At 38.8% G+C, this 20169-nt stretch overlaps 1 long non-coding RNA gene across 1 annotated transcript in view; it reads left to right on the top strand.

Annotated features, from left to right (window-relative positions):
• The window catches only part of LOC138845134 (uncharacterized), a 180950-nt gene extending 161120 nt beyond the window's left edge, over positions 1 to 19830 (top strand). Inside the window, exon 3 of the long non-coding RNA XR_011381864.1 lies at positions 19536 to 19830. This is a non-coding gene — a long non-coding RNA (uncharacterized lncRNA). The remainder of the gene's footprint in view (positions 1 to 19535) is intronic.
• Positions 19831 to 20169: the final 339 nt, after the last annotated feature.

Here is a 20169-nt window from a genome sequence, read left to right as displayed (position 1 = left end):
TATATCTTGAAGGAACAAATGATCTTTTGTTTAAAAAATTATGCAAATCATTATTAACCAACTGCCCTGACTACTGTGAAAGACGCTTTCTGGAGAGGTGAAGTATTTACTAGCTGTAACTTACACATTTTGCTAAATGTGTGCCGACCTCCTTTTGTGCAAGAAGTGGCACAGATAATCTCTGATAGCCTTAAAAAAAAAAAAAAAGATCCTCAGGGCCGCGGCGCTCATACAGAATGACAAAGTGGTGCAGTGCGCCAGGTTTATGGAGCTCCGAAGGCAGAGAGCCCCTGCGTTTTCTCAGGAGAGCGATACTTTTAATGACTCCAGAGACAAGGTTGTTATTTGGAAATCAACAAGCATAGCCTGAATTGACAGTGGCCTCTTCGTGTTTTACCTTTTAATGTGAGCTAATACTTTCTCCAATTTCTCATTTTTTCCTACCTACAAATAAGCCAATATAAAGGGTACAGTGTAATATTCATCCCTCTCATTTCTCTATTTGATATGGCAGCACTGATCTAGCGAGTCCCCAGACTAATCCTTTATTTGGGTATGGAGTGCTTTGTTTTTCCAGAATAAATAAAACCAGAAATTTCATCTTAACAAGGCAAGTGTACCCCTTTGTTGCAATTTCAGCTGCTGGAAAGCAGTCGCTCTATGCACCAATTTAGTGTTATAAGAAAGAAAATAATGCATAGTTTCTGTCTCATTGTATGAAGTCGAGATCACTAATACCCCACTTCTTAAGGAAATGTGTCTGTAAATGAATGAACAAAGACACATGCATTGCATAATATAACACTCTGTAGAAATGTTTGGAAAAGGACAACTTAGGAACATTGAGGAAAGTGTCAATACTGGTAGGCCATTGATCTAAAAGGTTTCCTAACTAATGTGTAAACCATACAAATTTAGCACCAGGAGAACATTAGTGCAGCAGTCTAAATGACTTTTATTCCTTCATATTCAGATCTCTTCTCAAAATTGTACATCTACACAGCTGCAAAAGAACAATTCTAAGAGAAAAGCCGTGCATATGGAGAAACTGTTAGTACCATGGCACATAACTGAAGTAGAATAAATAATTTTGATTTATTTTTCTCCCCAGGGAATAATGCTGACTACTCTTCTAAAAATATTTCCTGGTCACACTAACTCAAGTTTCATTTTTGTGTAAATTGTTCAAGCAGAAAACAAGTGAGACTTTAAAAATGAAAACATCTACTTTAGAGTTAATCCTGAATTTCCTATGAATAAATCAATAAAGTGCTCAACACATTGTTTCCAATAATGGGGGTGGGCAGTGACCACTTGCAGCAGATTCACCTGCAGTGGGTAAGAATAATTCAGATTTCTGGACTCCATTTCAGAATCCAGAATACTATGAATTTCTGGGAATCTGCATTTTAATACATTCCCTAGGTACTCCCTGGTACCTTGATAAACAGTTCTGCAATTTATTAATACTTCTATAAAAGAATATTTCAAAGAGACCATGGAAAAATGGCATTAAAATAAGTTTGGGTGCAAAAATATTTGAAATCCATGCATTTTTTTCATAATATGCATTTTTCACAATTTTTGGATCTAGTGACTTAATCTCAAGTGGAAACAACTGAGTAAAGAGAATTCCAGTGGCTACTCACTGATCACTTAGATTTTTGCAGGGAAAAGCCTTGCTGTTCTTGTTGATGGGGTTGCCAAGTTTTTCCCTCCCCCTTGCATGGATCAAGCAAATATGACATAAAGCAACTTGGCACCAGATGGCTTAAAAGGCCACTGCCTACAACGACCATGTCAGGGACAAGGCCATACTGTCAGAACATGGACCCTCCTGCCTGGATAGGACCTGAGAAGTTAGAATCAGCCAGCAGCCAGAGGGTGGACACTCCCACCAGGGAACTCTAAGGCCAGCCTCCCAGCCCTGGTAGGGTGGAGGTGGGGAATGGCTACTGAAAAGATATGTTAAAGACAACATTTAAACATCTGCCAGAAAGTGAACTTAGCAACCAACTTATTGCTGTTGGGTGTCTGGGTCCAGGTTCTTATCTCCAACATAAGAAAGAAAGAAGGTGAGATGTGGGTAAAGGGTAGCAGAGGCACAACACTGGTTTCTAACCAAAACAAAAGTAGACACCAAAGAAGGAGAGAAGACATGCTTAAGAGAGAGTTGTACTCAATGAAGTTTGTTTCCAACCCTTTACACCAGCTGGAGGTAGAGCTGTTGGGATCTGGGGTGAGGTTAAGTAGAATAATAATAAGGGGTGGAGTTTGATTATTACTTACAGATCTTGCCTGTATTCCTATTGAACAGTAGTCTTTGTATTTTTTATTTGTTGAACATCATATGTGGTGGAGTATTAAGCCTGTGATTATAAAGTAAATTGAAATTCTATTATCACAAAGAAAAGAGTAGGGGAAGGAAGCATCCTTGTGTTCTTAGAATTCTATCTTTGAAATACATGAAATCTGTTCTTTGTAATAAAAACATTTTTAAAAATGACCACATTAGCTAGGGAACTGAAAGAATCTTGTAGTTGTTCTGGTTCCTGCCCAGTGGGCTGGGCTAGGTTACATAGGGCAACAGGCAGGTTTCTTAAAGCAACATCTTGGTGTATAACAGTCTCCTTCTGTAATTGTGGTAGAAAACTTACCAGTGGGGGAGGAAGGGTGGGAGGGTTTCCTGCCAATGGCAGTTTCCCAAGAAATACAGGAGAATTAGGTAAAGCATGTCAACTGGGAACTCTGCCAGTCTTAATATCTTTCCCTTTGGAAATTTATGACAAAAGCAAAAAATTTACTTATTTTTTAGCATTTTGAATATAATCTGGAGGTTCTTAGCTGGCTCAAAAGAATAGGCAGAGTTTTCTGAGTGTGCTGAATTTGGACTGTTTCCTGCACTGGAGCCACTTTTCCTCTGAGCCTTGAATGCATTATTGAACACCACAAGTTTTATATCTGTTATTGTGAGATTTTGGGGTCCCATTGTCCCAATTGTACTCTGAATATCTGGTGCTAGATGATGGATGGAGTGGGAACTGGTAAGGCCTGGCCCTCATGGGTGTCAGGGCTTTCATCAGTACATCTTGGTAAGACCTCAGCCAGCCATCCCTGGAATAAGGCTGTACTTGCTTTGTGTTTCCTGTCTGATTTTGTCATAACTCACAGGCTTGATCACACTTCTTCATAGCAGCCCTAAGCAGGTAAGCATATGGTCTGGACATCTTGAATCCTCATGACATCTTTGATATTTCCATTTAGGGTCTGTTTATGGAAGTGCTGTGGCCCGCACAGCATATTGGCTGAGCCGCCGAGCTGCCGGGGAATCAGCATGGGCTTGGGCTTCAGCCCAGATTGCTTGTTTCTCCACTATGGTGCAACAAGTAGACATGATAATGTGTAGGTCACCCCAGCTCAAGTTAAAGGCTATGTAGTTAGGGCCTGAAAATCCTCATGAATTTGGTAGGGTCTCCTGAAAAGCTCCCAACTTTTGCTTACATTGAGTTAAGTCAGTCATGGAGAAAAGAACACGTACCCTAAATTGTCCCAGCATCTCCATTCACCACCTCTCTAAGAAGACAAAGCTTCTTTGTACCCATATGAGGCCTCATTGTGAGTGATCCCAGCTGGGATGCTCTCTTCTGGGTGGTGGGGGACAGGTCAGATTGTATAGGTAGTCAGAGGGTCAAGGAGAATCAGGACTAGAGGGAGAAGACTCGGTGCCCACTGGGGATGGTTCTGGGGATAGAACAAGCTGAGCTTGAGGTGGTTGAGCCCTGAGAGGTGGAAGACCACTCAATACTGAGTCATTCGCCAGATCTATCTGTTGCACTTCTGAATCTGGTGTCTCTAGAAAGGTATGAGTTTCACAGAGCCTACAGCTCACTCTAAAGGAGGGGTTTTGAAAGAGTACCGTGAAGGCCTGGCTGTGAGGGATTTCTGACCATTTTTTTGCTACCGCTCCCAGAAGTCAAGATGGAAGAAACTATTTAATTGAGGGTCCCATTCAGTAGCCAAGTTTGTCAATTCTTTATCTTATACTGTGTTCAGGCTATGTTGCAAAAGAAAACAAACTTCTTACTTAAAACATCTGGTCTTAGGATTTTCCAGTTTTAAGGCAGCAACTTTATGGTATGGAGTGCTTTGTTTTTCCAGAATAAATAAAACCAGAAATTTCATCTTAATAAGGCAAGTGTACCCCTCTGTTGCAATTTCAGCTACTGGAAAGCAGTCACTCTATGTACCAATTTAGTGTTCTTAGAAAGGAAGCAATGCATAGTTTCTGTCTCATTGTATGAAGTCGAGATCACTAATACTCCTTCTTAAGGAAATGTGTCCCTAAATGAACATGTGTTGCATAATATAACACTCTCTAGAAATGTGGATGTGTTCATGGCAGTGAGTCGGGAGTTACCAATGGTTGAAGAAATTTCTTCATGACTTAGGGAGAGAAAAGGAAGGTGGGGGAAGGCATGACTGTGTAACAGCCCTGCTTTGTCATGGCATCTGTAGCCCCTGGGACTTTGTGTGAGGTGGTGGACTAGATGTGGTATCCTGAGATCTAAAGTGCATCCCTCAGTGCCCTAATCATCCCCAAGGAAATCCCTGTGGACAGATATGGACACAGAATCCCAAATATTGAATGCAGTCAATGATGACTGAGTATCCTCCATCCCCTTCACTTTTTTCCGAGGCAACCCTGGCCCCTGGGGCTTTCTGGGGTGAAGGGAGGATATGAGGTTGGTCAGAGAGATCCTAGACGTTGTTTTTCATACTTAGTATTTCAGGTCAAGTCCGTACCAGTTCTATATGACTATTAAAGTAATCCTGAGGGTTATCAATAGAAGGGAAGGTAGAGAGCCCTTCTTTGAAAGAATATGGAGAAACTCTTGAATGGAGTATTCCTTAGTGCACCCATCAATCATGTCCCAGGACCACATCCAGACCGCTCATTCTGGGTACTGCCATGGATATGGTGGATGACAATATTGTAAGAAGAGGTGGAGAAAACAGAGCCCCAGGGTAAATGAAGGGCTTCAGGATCATGCAGGTGTTGGGAACATGAGGGTGACAATATGCCAAAGGTTTTTCAGAGATGGCAAGAATTCTCTGGGTCAGAAGATGACAGAATTTATTTACTATATGTAGGCAGAGGCTTACTGCCTGAAGACTAAATACCTCATTAGCAAGGGTGACAAAAATTGCAATAGGACATCCTTCCTGAAGGAATAAAATGGCTGGAGGTTTAGAAGGTGTAAGTGGAAGAGAAGTCAGGCAATGTAGAAATTCCATGGCCAGATAGTCACCAAAACAAGGAGGTCCTCCAGGCACTGTGTGACTACATGTCTGCCTACATCAATATAAACAGGCTAGCTAAATACAGACTTTCTTTCCCTCCATTACCCATAACTCTTTAGTCTTAAAAAAATTTTAAAAACAGGATAGTGATCAGAGGAAGAGAAGAACTGAGAGAAATGGGTAAAACACAGGAAGTGTTGCCTAACTTACTGCAAATCTCAAAAGATGGGTTAGGCTTTAACCAGACCTAAAAGTGGGAAGAACTGGAAAGAAAACTTTGAAGAGGATATAAACATAAATTTTGATTTGGATTGGATGAATGAGACTACTAGCTGAAAGTAACAGTAGAGTCTGCCAAATTTACCTGACAAATCTTGAGTAAGGAAGGGAGATTTGACGTTGCACAATTGAACGTGAGATAAAGAAAAATAGCTCATTTTTTCTAATCTCTATCAATTCTAATCCATTCAGAAAACCAAGTCTGGAGAAGGTGGAAATAAGTCTCTCTGAAGCTATCACAGAACCCATGATGCTCAGTAGCTGCTTTAGATGTTCTTTTCCTGCGAATGTTATTTTAAATCAAAACTAACAGCATTTTGATTACCAGGAGAGACAATTATGCAAATGTGTAATTAATATCATAAAATGTAGGTTTCAGGTTAACAAATGAAGGCCCATAAAAACCTAGAAATAATAGGAACACAAGTAGGATATACAAAGAATGATTATGGTGTTGATGTGAGATTAGACAGGCCTAGGTTGGGACAGAAAGAGTTCTTATCAATTATCACAGATCAAGGAAAGTTTTAGCTTCGGCTTATCAATAAACAACTGCTACACTTGAACCACAGTTCCTATTGGGCCTGAGCTAGCAGAGGCCTTTTGCTACAGTGAGGAAAAAAATGGAAGGCAAACAAGAGCCATTGGACAAAAAAAGTCAAAAGAGAAAATGATAAAAAAGAACGGTCAGAAAGAGAAACAGGGAATGAGGGAAGGAACAACTAAGAGGAAGGAATTGAGGGTAGTTCAGAATTCTCTCTAAGCTTTTAATCTAAACATCAGATGAGAGAAGGCACCAAAGGAACCAAAAAGAACCAAATTTTTGTCAGTGTTGAGAGATAACAGCCATGAGTACATATGCTATTTAGGTTAAAATAACTTAAATAAAATTAGCATTCAGTTCCCCAATTTCACCAGCCATATTTCAAACGCTCGAAAGTCACCAGTGCTTAGAAGCTAGTAATAGATAGCACAGAATCATTTCCATCATTCCAAAAGATTCTTTGGGACAGTGTACTACAGTGGAATTTCAGGGTTTGGGGGCTGATTAGTAAAAACTGGGTCTTGCTAGACAGTGGAATTGTTGTTGGAAGGCAGTACCCATTGGTTGGACAACTTGGGTTTATTGAATAAGGTGGGGAGAAATAATTAGAAAGAAGCCAAATCACATGGAAGGAAAGGTGGGGAGTAAGAGTTCTGTAGGACAAAGATTCATGAAGGGTACTGTGGAAAATGTGCAGACCATCAGATCCTCCTCCTGTTGATCAATAAGGCCACTGAGGGGTATTTATTTCCATATCTTGCTTTGTTTAGTTTTCTACATTTATCCAATTTGTTCAGACTCTTTAGTGATGACGGTCACCAGGGATTCTCATGAATCATCTCCTTGTGGTCATATCAATCATTCGTTGAGTAACTGAATGTTTGGAAGAAAAAACTGCAAATGGTATGATGACAACAATAACATGTTAATTACTAAGTGACATTGGCCAAGAACCTGCCCCATCTAAAAGCATTCATAAGAACATAAATTGTCATCACCCAGAGTCTGTAGAGAAGGAAAATTTGATAGGACAGTTAAACTTTTGGTTTACTCAGAATAACAGGATGAGAGGGACAACTTTAAGAATCTCACCTCAACAATCAAAAACCTTAAGTGAATAGAGACATGCAAAAAAATTGCTACCCAAAGCACAAGAATAAAGAGACAAAGGACTTGGCAGTCAGCATTCAGAGAATTGGACCCTAAGATCTTGGGTGGAAATCAATGACCTCTTGCTTGGTCAGCAGTTCTGGGGAAAGCTTCCTCCGTTGTGATGCCATCAGCCCCTAGAGAATCCAGAGAGACTGATGGGTAGATAGAAGATGTCTATTTAACTGGGAGATATGACTTTGAGGGTCAAGTTCCTGGAGTTTTACTGTGGTGTTTGTGGTAGACAGTACCTGAAAACTTCCAGTTAAGGAATTAAAGTAATAGTCTTACACCTTCTGTTATTTCTAGCATACAAGTCTCCAGGCTAAAAGTCACAGGGCTTCTTGAGTTTGGTTTTTGGAAAACCACCTTCATCTACAATTTTGACCATATTGGCTTTAGAAGATAAAACAAAAATAGTTTAATGATATGGGGTGAGATCCCTGGTGGGACACTGAGGGAGTGTGAGGTCCTGTTGGATGACAACTAATGGCCATGAAAGCTAAGGGTGACAGCTTTGGCAACAGCAACCACAGTTTCTTGAACAGTTTTGCAACTTTGCATTTTAAGGAGCCATTCTTAGTGCTGGAGGTGGTAGTGGCAGAGTTAGGCTGCCAGGTAACAAGCAAAGTCTTAAGAACGTTGTAATACTGTTCAAATGAAATGAATAAACAAATCTATCAATAAATATGTGGCTACTACCCTAGTCTGAAGTTTCTTTACTATTGGCATAGATTTTTTTAGCAACAAGAAAATCTTCTAGTCAACATATAACAAGGAAATCTTCATAACTGTGTAGGTGAGATAAGTGAATAAATTCTGTACTGAGCTATAATTCCCCAATCTTATCCCAATCTCGCATGCAAAAGTAGAAGAAACATTGATAGTGGTTTGGGAGTTTTTAAAGTTGTAAATAATTTCTTTATCCAGTCTACCATTGATGGGCATTTAGGTTGGTTCCAGGTCTTGGCTATTGTGAATTGTGCTGCAATAAACATTAGGGTGCAGACCGCTTTTTTCTTTATCAATTTAAACTCCTTTGGGTAAATTCCAAGGAGTGGGATGGCTGGGTCGAACGGTAGGGTTATATTCAGGTTTCTGAGGAATCTCCAGACTGATTTCCATAGTGGCTTAACCAGTTTGCATTCCCACCAACAGTGGGTTAGTGTCCCTTTTTCCCCACATCCTCGCCAGCATCTGTTGTTGGTAGATTTCTGTATGTGAGCCATTCTAACCGGGGTGAGGTGAAACCTCATTGTGCTTTTGATTTGCATTTCCCTGATTGCTAGTGACCTTGAACATTTTTTCATGTGCCTGTTGGCCATTTGGATTTCCTCTTTTGAAAAATGTCTATTGAAGTCCTTGGCCCATCTCTTAAGTGGGTTGTTGGTTTTGTTTTTGTGGAGTTTCTTGATCTCTTTGTAGATTCTGGTTATTAACCCTTTATCTGTTGCATAGTTTGCAAATATTTTTTCCCATTCTGTCGGTTGTCTCTTCACTCTCCTGACTGTTTCTTTTGCAGTAAAGAAACTTCTCAATTTGATGCAATCCCAATAGTTGATTTTGGCTTTGACTGTCTGTGCCTCCCGGGTCTTTTCCAGAAATTCTTTGCCTGTGCCAATATCTTGAAGGGTTTCTCCAATGTTCTCTAATAACTTAATGGTGTCAGGACGTAGATTTAGGTCTTTAATCCACGTTGAGTGGATTTTTGTGTAAGGTGTAAGGTAGGGGTCTTGCTTCATGCTTCTGCACGTGGAAATCCAGTTTTCCCAGCACCATTTATTGAATAGACTGTCCTTGCTCCAGGGATTAGTTTTAGATCCTTGATCAAATATAAGTTGGCTGTAGATGTTTGGGTTGATTTCTGGTGTTTCAATTCTGTTCCATTGGTCTATCCATCTGTTTCTGTACCAGTACCATGCTGTTTTGATTACAACTGCCCTGTAGTATGTCCTGAAGTCTGGTATTGTGATGCCTCCGGCTTTGTTTTTGTTGTACAAGATTGCTTTAGCTATTCGAGGTCTCTTGTGCCTCCATATGAATTTCAGCATCATTTTTTCTAGATCTGCGAAGAATGTCTTTGGTATCTTGATTGGGATTGCATTGAATCTATAAATTGCTTTTGGGAGCATGGACATTTTGATGATGTTGATTCTTCCAATCCATGAGCATGGAAGATTTTTCCATTTTTTGGTATCCTCTTCTATTTCTTTCTTTAAGGTTTTGTAATTTTCATCGTAGAGATCTTTAACGTCCTTGGTTAAGTTTATTCCAAGGTATTTGATTGTTTTTGTAGCTATTGTGAATGGGATTGATCTTAGCAGTTCTTTCTCAGTCATGGCATTACTTGTGTATACAAAGGCTGTTGATTTTTGTGCATTGATTTTATATCCTGCCACTTTGCCAAACTCCTCTATGAGTTCCAATAGTCTCTTAGGATAAAGAAATTATGGGATATGTATTCTTTAGAATACTATACCGCAGTAAGAAACAACGAAATCCAGTCATTTGCAACAAAATGGAGGAATCTGGAACACATCATGCTGAGTGAAGTAAGCCAGTCCCAAAGGGACAAATACCATATGTTCTCCCTGATCGGTGACAACTGACTGAACACCAAAAAGGAAACCTCCTGAAGTGAAATGGACACTATGAGAAATGGTGACTTTATCAGCATAGCCCTGACTGCTAATGGACAACTTAATACATTATCCCTCATAGTATTTTTTTTTTTGTCTGTTCTACTTAATATGACTGGTTTAATTCTGTAATTATCACACAGTTATTCTTAAGTGTTGAAAATTAACTGAAATGTGATCCCTGTTAAACATAAAAGTGGGAATAAGAGAGGGAAGAGATGTATAATTTGGGGCATGCTCGGGCTGACTTGCCCCAATTGGTAGAGTTGGAAACATACTAGGGGATTCCAATTCAATCCCATCAAGGTGGCATGTGCCAATGCCATCTCACTATTCCAAGTGATCAATTTCAGTTCACAATTGATCATAATGAAAGGACTAAGAGTCAAAGGGAGCACATAAACAAGTCTAGTATCTGCTAACACTAACCGATAGAATAAATAAAGCGGAGAGTGATCCAACATGGGAAGTGAGATACTCAGCAGACTCATAGAATGGCAGATGTCCTAAATAGCACTCTGGCCTCAGAATCAGCCCTAAAGGCACTCGGATCTGGCTGAAAAGCCCATGAGAGTATTTCAGGCATGGAAAGCCAAGACACTCTGGCAAAAAGATCTCTGTGAGTGAGATCCCAGTGGAAAGAACAGGTCTTCAAAGAGGGAGGTGCCTTTCTCTGAAGGGAGGAGAGAACCTCCACTTTGACTAGGACCTTGTCTAAACAAGATAAGAGTTGGAGAACTCAAGGGGCTTCCATAGCCTTGGAAACTCATGACTGGTGCATAGGGAGATTACTGATGCCATAAACAGGAGTGTCAATTTGTAAAGTCAACAACAGGAGTCACTGTGCACTTACTCCTCATGTAGGATCTCTGTCCTTAATGTGCTGTACACTGAGGCTTAATGCTATAACGAGTACTCAAACAGTATATTTCACTTTGTGTTTCTATGGGGGTGCAAACTGTTGAAATCTTTACTTAATGTACACTAAACTGATCTTCTGTTAAAAAAAAAAAAAAAAGAAAAGAAACTATCAATTCCCAACTTGACTCTCACTGGGATTAAACATGACAATAGGTCTGATCTGATTTCATCATCATTTAAAAAAAAATCATCTATTATTTTTCACTTTATGTTTCTGTGTGGGAACAAACTGTTGAAATCCTTACTTAAGGTATACTAAGCTGATCTTCTGTATACTAAGATAATCGAAAATGAATCTTGATGTGAATGGAAGGGGAGAGGGAGTGGGAAAGGGGAGGGTGGTGGGTGGGAGGGACGGTATGGGGGGGAAAGCCATTGTAACCCATGAGACGTACTTTGGAAATTTATATTCATTAAATAAAAGATAAAAAAAAAAAATAAAGTTGTAAATAGAATTTGAGTACAAACAGGTCTAAAAACTAAGGCGTGCCAGCATTTATTAGGTCATACAAAGGCATATCCAGTTCAGAAAAATTATGTTTCCAATGTCCACTTCTGTCATGTTACCAAGAAATCCTCAATCAGTAATTGGATAGAGAAATCAATAAATATGTTTAATCTGAGGGGAAAGAGACCTATCATTTTGTATGATGCCATGGCCTACATTATGTACTTGAGTCTAATTGACTTGGTATTGCTCTTGAGAGCATGTCTTATACCTGAACATTGCCAGCAGAGGAGACAGTAACTTGAGAGAATGAAGTTCACAACACTTTAAATCTGTAATAATGTAACAGAAAACTTTCATATTTTGTACATATAGAAATATATACAATGTATTTTTATGAGTATATGAGTTAGTAGTAAACTGGATGTCTTGAAGCTAGCTATCTCCGAGGCTATGCTCGTGTCATCGCAATATGAGGATTTTTCTCTAAATCTTTGTAAAATAACTGTGTAATATTGTTTCTTTCCAAGGTGAACACAAATAGTGATTCTGAATGCAAGGGCATTCTAAAGCATTCTGAGTATAGATTCACCACATAAAATGATCAGCTATTTCTATGACAAAAGAGCGAATGGTATTATAGTTGAGGTCTACAGGGAAATGAGAAGACACAATCTTCTCAACAGCCCTTAAACATTGCTGAAAGCGTTAGTCATGCCCTTTTGTCCTGAAGGGTTGTACAGGATTGTTGCAAAGGCATTGAAAAGGGATAATGAGTTTAAGGTGTGCAGATGGGCTGCAATTTTCCAGGGCTTGTTTTTTGTTTTTAGAGCATATTGGGACATTTACAGTAAAGGAATATCTGCATCGATTTGAGACTTATGAGGGTACATTCTCTTTTATGAGTTCCATATCTGAACTTTTTTCAGTCTAGAAAGATTCAAGGTTTGAGATGTTGGCAGGGGAGGCATCAGCTTTTAGATAACTGAAGCAGGTACCTTGTGCCTGGGTTCCCAACATGTGTGAGTCCAGTGACACAGAACATGCTTCCAGTCTTTGGTGCAGTGAATTGAATCAAGATTGGGTTCTGCACCAAAGACTGGAAGAAAATTAAACACAACATGGTTAACACAAGCCAGTGATTTTAAACTGTGGGACCGAGGGGAGCAATATTGTCCCCAAGGAACATTCCTCAATACAATCAAAGCAATTTATGAAAAAAACACGGCCAACATCCTATTGAATGGGGGAAAAGTTGGAAGCATTTCCACTAAGATCTGGTACTAGACAGGGATGCCCACTCTCACCACTGCTATTCAATATAGTTCTGAAAGTTTTAGCCAGAGCTATTAGGCAAGAAAAAGAAATTAAAGGGATACAAATTGGGAAGGAAGAACTCAAACTATCCCTCTTTGCAGATGATATGATTCTTGATTTAGAGGATCCAAAGAACTCTACTAAGAGATTATTGGAACTCATAGAAGAGTTTGGCAAAGGAGCAGGATATAAAATCAATGCACAAAAATCAACAGCCTTTGTATACACAGGCAATGCCACGGCTGAGGAAGAACTTCTAAGATCAATCCCATTCACAATAGCTACAAAAACAATCAAATACCTTGGAATAAACTTAACCAAGGATGTTAAGGATCTCTACGATGAAAATTACAAAACCTTAAAGAAAGAAATAGAAGAGGATACCAAAAAATGGAAAAATCTTCCATGCTCATGGATTGGAAGAATCAATATCATCAAAATGTCCATTCTCCAAAAGCAATTTACAGATTCAATACAATACCAATCAAAATACCAAAGACATTCTTCTCAGACCTGGAAAAAATGATGATGAAATTTATATGGAGACACAGGAGACCTCGAATAGCTAAAGCAATCTTGTACAACAAAAACAAAGCCGGAGGCATCACAATACGAGGACATACTATGGGGCAGTTGTTATCAAAACAGAATGGTACTGGTACAGAAACAGATGGATAGACCAATGGAACAGAATTGAAACACCAGAAATCAATGCAAACATCTACAGCCAACTCATATTTGATCAAGGATCCAAAACCAATCCCTGGAGTAAGGACAGTCTATTCAATAAATGGTGCTAGGAAAACTGGATTTCCACGTGCAGAACCATGAAGCAAGACCCCTACCTTTCACCTTACACAAAAATTCACTCAACATGAATTAAGGACTTAAATCTACTACCCGACACCATCAAATTATTAGAGAGCATTGGAGGAACTCTGCAAGATATAGGTACTGGCAAAGGCTTCTTGGAAAATACCCCCAGAAGCACAGGCAGTCAAAGCCAAAATTAACATTTGGGACTGCATCAAATTGAGAAGTTTCTGTACTTCAAAAGAAACAGTCAGGAAAGTGAAGAGGCAACCAACAGAATGGGAAAAAATATTTGCAAACTATGCAACAGATAAAGGGTTAATAACCAGAATCTACAAAGAAATCAAGAAACTCCTCAACATCAAAACAAACTACCCACTTAAGAGATGGGCCAAGGACCTCAATAGACATTTTTCAAAAGAGGAAATCCAAATGGCCAACAGACACATGAAAAAATGTTCAAGAGCACTAGCAATCAGGGAAATGCAAATCAAAACCACAATGAGCTTTCACCTCATCCCGGTTAGAATGGCTCACATGCAGAAATCTACCAACAACAGATGCTGGTGAGGATGTGGGGAAAAAGGGACACTAACCCACTGTTGGTGGGAATGCAAATTGGTTAAGCCACTATGGAAGTCAGTCTGGAGATTCCTCAGAAAGCTGAATATAACCCTACCATTCAACCCAACCATACCACTCCTTGGAATTTACCCAAAGGAAATGAAATTGGCAAACAAACAAGCTGTCTACACATTAATGTTTATTGCAGCTCAATTCACAATAGCTAAGACCTGGAACCAACCCAAATGCCCATCAACAGTAGACTGGATAAAGAAATTATGGGACATGTACTCTATAGAATACTATACAGCAGTCAAAAACAACGAAACCCGGTCATTTGCAACAAGATGGAGGAATCTGGAAAACATCATGCTGAGTGAATTAAGCCAGTCCCAAAGGGACAAATATCATATGTTCTCCCTGATCGGCGACAACTAACTGAGCACCAAAGGGGAAACCTGTTGAAGTGAAATGGACACTGTGAGAAACAGTGACTTGATCAGCTCTTGTCCTGACTGTTGATGTACAATGTAATACTTTATCCATTTCAGTATTTTCTCTGTTTTGTTCTAGTACTATTGGTTGAACTCTGTGATTAACACACAATTATTCTTAGGTGTTTAAATTTTAACTGAAAAGTGATCCCTGTTAAATGTAAGTGTGGGAATAAGAGAGGGAGGAGATGTACAATTTGGGAAATGCTCAATAGGACTTACCCCAAATGGTGGAGTTAGAATCATGCCAGGGGATTCCAATACAATCCCATCAAGGTGGCTTGTACCAATGCCATCTCACTAGTCCAAGTGATCAATTTCAGTTCACAATTGATCACACTGATAGGTCTAAGAGTCAAAGGGATCACACAAACAAGTCTAGTGTCTGCTGATACTAACTGATAGAATCAAAAAGGGAGAGAACGATCCATCATGGGAAGCGGGATACACAGTAGACTCATAGAATGGCAGATGTCCTAAATAGCACTCTGGCCTCAGAATCAGTCCTTAAGGCATTCGGATATGGCTGAAGAGCCCGTGAGAGTATTTTAGGCATGGAAAGCCAAGACACCCTGAAAAAAAAAAAGAGAGAGAGAAGAAGAAGACCTAAATGGAAGATCTCTGTGAGTGAGATCTCCGTGGAAAGAACAGGGCCATCAAAGAAGGAGGTACCTTTCTCTGAAGGGAGGAGAGAACTTCCACTTTGACTATGACCCTGTCAGAATAAGATCGAAGTTGGAGAACTCAAAAGGCTTCCATAGCCTTGGTAACTCATGACTAGAGCCTAGGGAGATTACTGACGCCATCAACAAGAATGTCAAATTGTTAAGTCAACAACAGGAGTCACTGTGTACTTACTTCTCATGTGGGATCGGTCCTTAGTGTGTTGTCCAATGTGAAATAATGCTATAACTAGTACTGAAACAGTATGTTACACTTTGTGTTTCTGTGTGGGTGCAAACTGATGAAATCTTTACTTAATACATACTGAATTGATCTTCTGTATATAAAGATAATTGAAAATGAATCTTGATGTGAATGGAATGGGAGAGGGAGCGGGAGATGGGAGGGGTGTGAGTAGGAGGGAAATTATGGGGGAGGGGGAAGCCATGGTAATCCATTAACTGTACTTTGAAAATTTGTATTTACTAAATAAAAAAGAAAAAAATAATAAAAACAAAATAAAAAAAAATTTGTCCCCGAGGGACACGTACCAATGTCTGAAGACATTTTTGGTGTGATGTTTTGGTGAGCAGTGGATATGCCCAGTATAAGCCAGTGATTTTGTGAAGCACCTTGCCATGCACAACAAGGAATGATGCAGCCCAAAATGTTAGAAGTGCAGATATGACAATATTCTAGCATAACCTTTTGAGCTAAAAATGCCAGATTTGAGAAGGTTCTAAGGAGAGCCTGTTTGGGAAAAAGAGGTCAGAATTCTTAAAGCATTTGTAGAGAAAGTCGGCTGGAATTCAGTTAATCTGGGAATTCGTTGGTTAAAAAGGGTTTTCTGAATAATGACTTGCCATCAGAGTTCAGTAGGTGCTGGCTGGGTACCTCACCTCTGTCAAGAGGGATAGGAGAATAGGCAGAGGCTAAGGTCAAGGGCAAGACAGGGTGGAGAGGAACAGTCACAGAGGACGGGAACAGCACGAATCATGTACAGAAGACCTGTGGTGTGGAAATGCGATTCCAAAATGCAAGAACATTTGCCCAATGGAGGAATTACGACCTTTTATCATAAATGATGAAGCAAGATGATTGTTAGTTTACTGTTCAAAGAGCTACTTAATAAGAAATATTCTGCAGTACGGGCTTGGTCAAGGTAGAGAATATTAAGTGTGTACTTGAGTCTACCAAAGATTTCTAACTGAGCAATCCTAACCTCATAGCTTCTTACCAGCTGGTCCTCAGAGGTAGACAGAACCCGTTCCCAGGGTAAGATGTCTCCTAAAATAGACATGTGGTTAAAAGTAGTTACGGGCAAATTGGGCAGAATATAGGCAGCTCTCATTGTTTGTCTTGTTTGAATGAAATCTGTAAAGCTTGCAAGCTTTTATTTAGCAGTACGGAAGAGAGTTTCTTTGAAAGATGTTCTTAAATACAAACATCAGTTCCTCATTAAATCGACATGTTTCTAAATGGCCCTCCACTAACTGTTTTTCTAAGAGTTAAACAAAAATATTTGAAGGAAATTTAACAGGTTTCAATAGGTAAAAAAGACTTCCTATCACAACCAGGCAGAGAAAATGACATTTCAGTGAGAGGAGGCCTGGCCTGGAAAGACTGAACAAAGCATCTCCCACAAAGCACCCTGGGCAAAGACTGAGGAGCTGAGATATGCAGATGAGAAACACAATGCCCGTCAACACACAGGCCTGTTTCCCTCTAATGTGTAATCTTTGCGCTTTCTGCCTGGATGATGTTATATAAGGCCATCGTAATCAACAAATTTCACTGCTGCGAAGGAGAGGAGGAAGTCTAAACACATCAGCAATTTCTTAAAAAAGTGCAAATGCCAAACAAATCAGGAATTCATTAGCTCGATGGTGCTGACATTTCCCAGTGGCTTTTGGAGAACTGAACCATTCATTCTTCAATCTTTACCCAGGGAACAGGGGACTCCGATAGTACATATGAAGTGGGATTTTGTCCAGACGTTTTAAAAAACAGGATCTGATGGTCATTCCTACCTGTGAGTATTTTAGTGGATGTGACCCACAGCTCCTCTGGGAGGGACAGATCTTCCATATCTATTCCCCAGGCACACCAGTTGCTCTGCTCCGGCCAGAGACTAAGAAGCATTGGTATAATCCAAGACTTCAGAATCTCAGAGCTATAGTAAAACTTCTTTTATAACCCCCTTTATGCTCACCTATAGATTATCTTAGGTGTTCTTTTTAAAATTTTTATATCCGTTTTATTTGAGAGAGAGGCAGATGGACAGAGATAGCTTCCATCTGCTGATTCACTCTCCAAATGCCTACAACACCCAAGACGAGGCCAGGCTATAGCCAGGAGCCCAGAACTCACTCATGGGTGAGTTCTCACATGCCTCCTGGGTGGCAGCAACCCAAGTACTTGAGCCATCTCCTGCTGCCTCCAAGGGTGGCATTAGCAGGAAGCTGGAATTCTAAGTGGAACAGCTGGGGCTAGAACCAGGTACTCTAATATGGCGTATGGATGTCACAAGTAGCATATTAACTCTGTACTGAACACCAGCCCCTGTTGTTCTTCTTGAAATACTGATTTTATAATTTTGCCTTTGTAATATATGACTTGAGGAAGTCTGAATCTGTTCACAGTCTATAAATGGCAAGGCTCAGTAACAAATGCGAATTATTTTGTCTTTACCTCATACTAGAGAGTCCCCGGTCAGAACGGAAACACTCCTAAAAGGTAGACAACAGGACATAAAAATATGGCTCACCACTTGAGCCAGTGTGGGACTAGTAGAAAGTCTGAATCATTATACAAAATCGTCAAGTAACACAATCTCACCATCATGAGGGACTGGAAGACCATTCTCAGATTAGGCTCCTGGGTAAAAGGCTTTTCAAAATGCTTTCTCATATTTATCTTTAATATAAGACACTTATTGATTCTTGAATTGTTACAAATTGCCTGTCACCAAAGTCAAAATTTCTATCTTCACTTTATTAAGAAGAAATATTCAACAACCTGTTACAATATCAATATATTAATATTTCAAATGATTCCTCTAAATCATATGCTATGACTTCAGACATTTACTTGTCCCCAAAGTGCTATGTAGAATCTTTTTAAAATTAAACTTTAATAATTTTTATGTATTAAAATATTAAATGTTGACATTGACTAAATAGTGATAGGCACTCTTGATTTGGATATTATTTTGAGTAACATTTGAGAGTTTTTTCAAAGTATAGTTTATTTTGCATTAAAGAAAAGAGAAAACATTTTATAAAGATAGCAGTTTACACAAAATGGTTTTCAATTAAAAGCATCAGTAGTTTGACGAATCACTAGTGATCAATTTGTCTGAACAAATGAACTCTTTCAGGCTTTATATTTCCATCATTTCTAGCAGAATCTAAAGTACTTAAGATAGTCTTAGAAACAGAAAGTAGTATTCTATAAAATTGATGACTCTTCTGGGAATCAAGATCCACAATTTGTAGTGGGTTCTAAGTCTTTACTATAAATGTAAGAAAATGTTTTTATATGTCTACACCAAATGACAGATTTTGAGCCAAGCTTAAAACATGGAGAAATTAAAACCTCTTTTAATTTTATGCATTTATTATCATGTAAATGCCACTATTTTAAAAACTGGATAACCCACAAGGAAAAAAATTAAGTAAAAGACAAAATGACAAAGTTGATGGAAGATAAAAGTAGGTATTTCCATAGGAATTTTTGGAAATGCAATAAAAAAATTTAGAGTAAATGAGAGTAAAGGAGAATCCAAGCCATGATTATCAGCCATTAATAAATGTTAAAATGGTCATTAATGATTGAGGTAAAAAAATTTAATAAAAGCTTCGACAATTTAAAAGCACTTTCCTAAATGCTTTTTGTGTGAATAGGAAATCAGAATTTCAATATATAAAATGGAGAATAAGCATTGTTAGAAAATTATGTATCAAAAGTCAAGAGCTGCAACCAAAGCTTTACTCAGAGGCAAATTCAGTGTTTAAAAGTTTCTATTTGCTACTTAACAGGAAAATAAGAAGGTCAAAGAAAAAAATCTTTCAAGACAAGAAGCCAAGAAGCCAAGAAATAAACAACAAAACCAGCTTAAAGAAAGAAAGAGAAAAATTAAGATAAAAGCATAATTCATAGATTTTTTAATAAAATTTAATGTATGTAATGGTTAATGTTGGAGAGGGGAATTAAAACTATTCCAGTTAAAAATATGGAACAGATTATTACTATGCTTATAAAATTGTTGCAGATGACTGCAAAAGACAAAGTTTCCCATTTTTTAAATGGTTTAGTTTTTTCAAATACAACCCTCTCTCCCCCCTCTTTCATTAGAGCAAAGTTCAGTAAGTAAAACCTACTTATTTGTCTACTTTTAACAGATGAGGAAACAAACCGAAGATGACGTGATCACAGAATTACACAGCTGAAATAAAATCTCTATCCTCAAAACTTTTCTGCATAAATATTTCCCGGTATGTACTGATAACAAAGGCAGAAGTCCAGGAAATTGATCCGATGCGTTGATAAAGATTACCATCCTCAATTTTATATTCTGATTGTCATACATATTCTGAAGTTAGGAGAGGCCCCAGTGTGTGGGGAGAATCTTAGTAGATAGTGAGTGCTAGAACTCTTAAGTTCTAAACTATAGTTCCCATTTAGTAACTTCCATATTCAATTTCTTGTCAAAAAATTTTAATAAGAACACTATATGTTCATATACCAGAACATTTATATTTTTACAAATCCTTTGAGAATTTCAAAACTATGTTTTTTTCCCAAGCTTTATCAGTTATGCCTTGACTACTGAAGTTTGTTCTCCAGGAATGTCCTCAAGAACAATTTATGTGGATAATGTGATTTAAATTCTTGTATATTATAGGGCCGGCACTGCGGTGCAGTGGATTGAACTGCCTGCAACACTGGCATCCCATATGAGTGCTAGTTTGAGTCTTGGCTGCTCTGAATTCAATCCAGTTCCCTGCTAATGCACATGAGGAAGCATTGGAGGAT

The sequence above is a fragment of the Oryctolagus cuniculus genome, chromosome 14, assembly GCF_964237555.1.
Source record: "Oryctolagus cuniculus chromosome 14, mOryCun1.1, whole genome shotgun sequence".
Taxonomy (NCBI): Eukaryota; Metazoa; Chordata; class Mammalia; order Lagomorpha; family Leporidae; genus Oryctolagus; species Oryctolagus cuniculus.
Note: the sequence above shows the minus strand (reverse complement) of the source record. Positions and strands in the feature narration are given on the sequence as shown.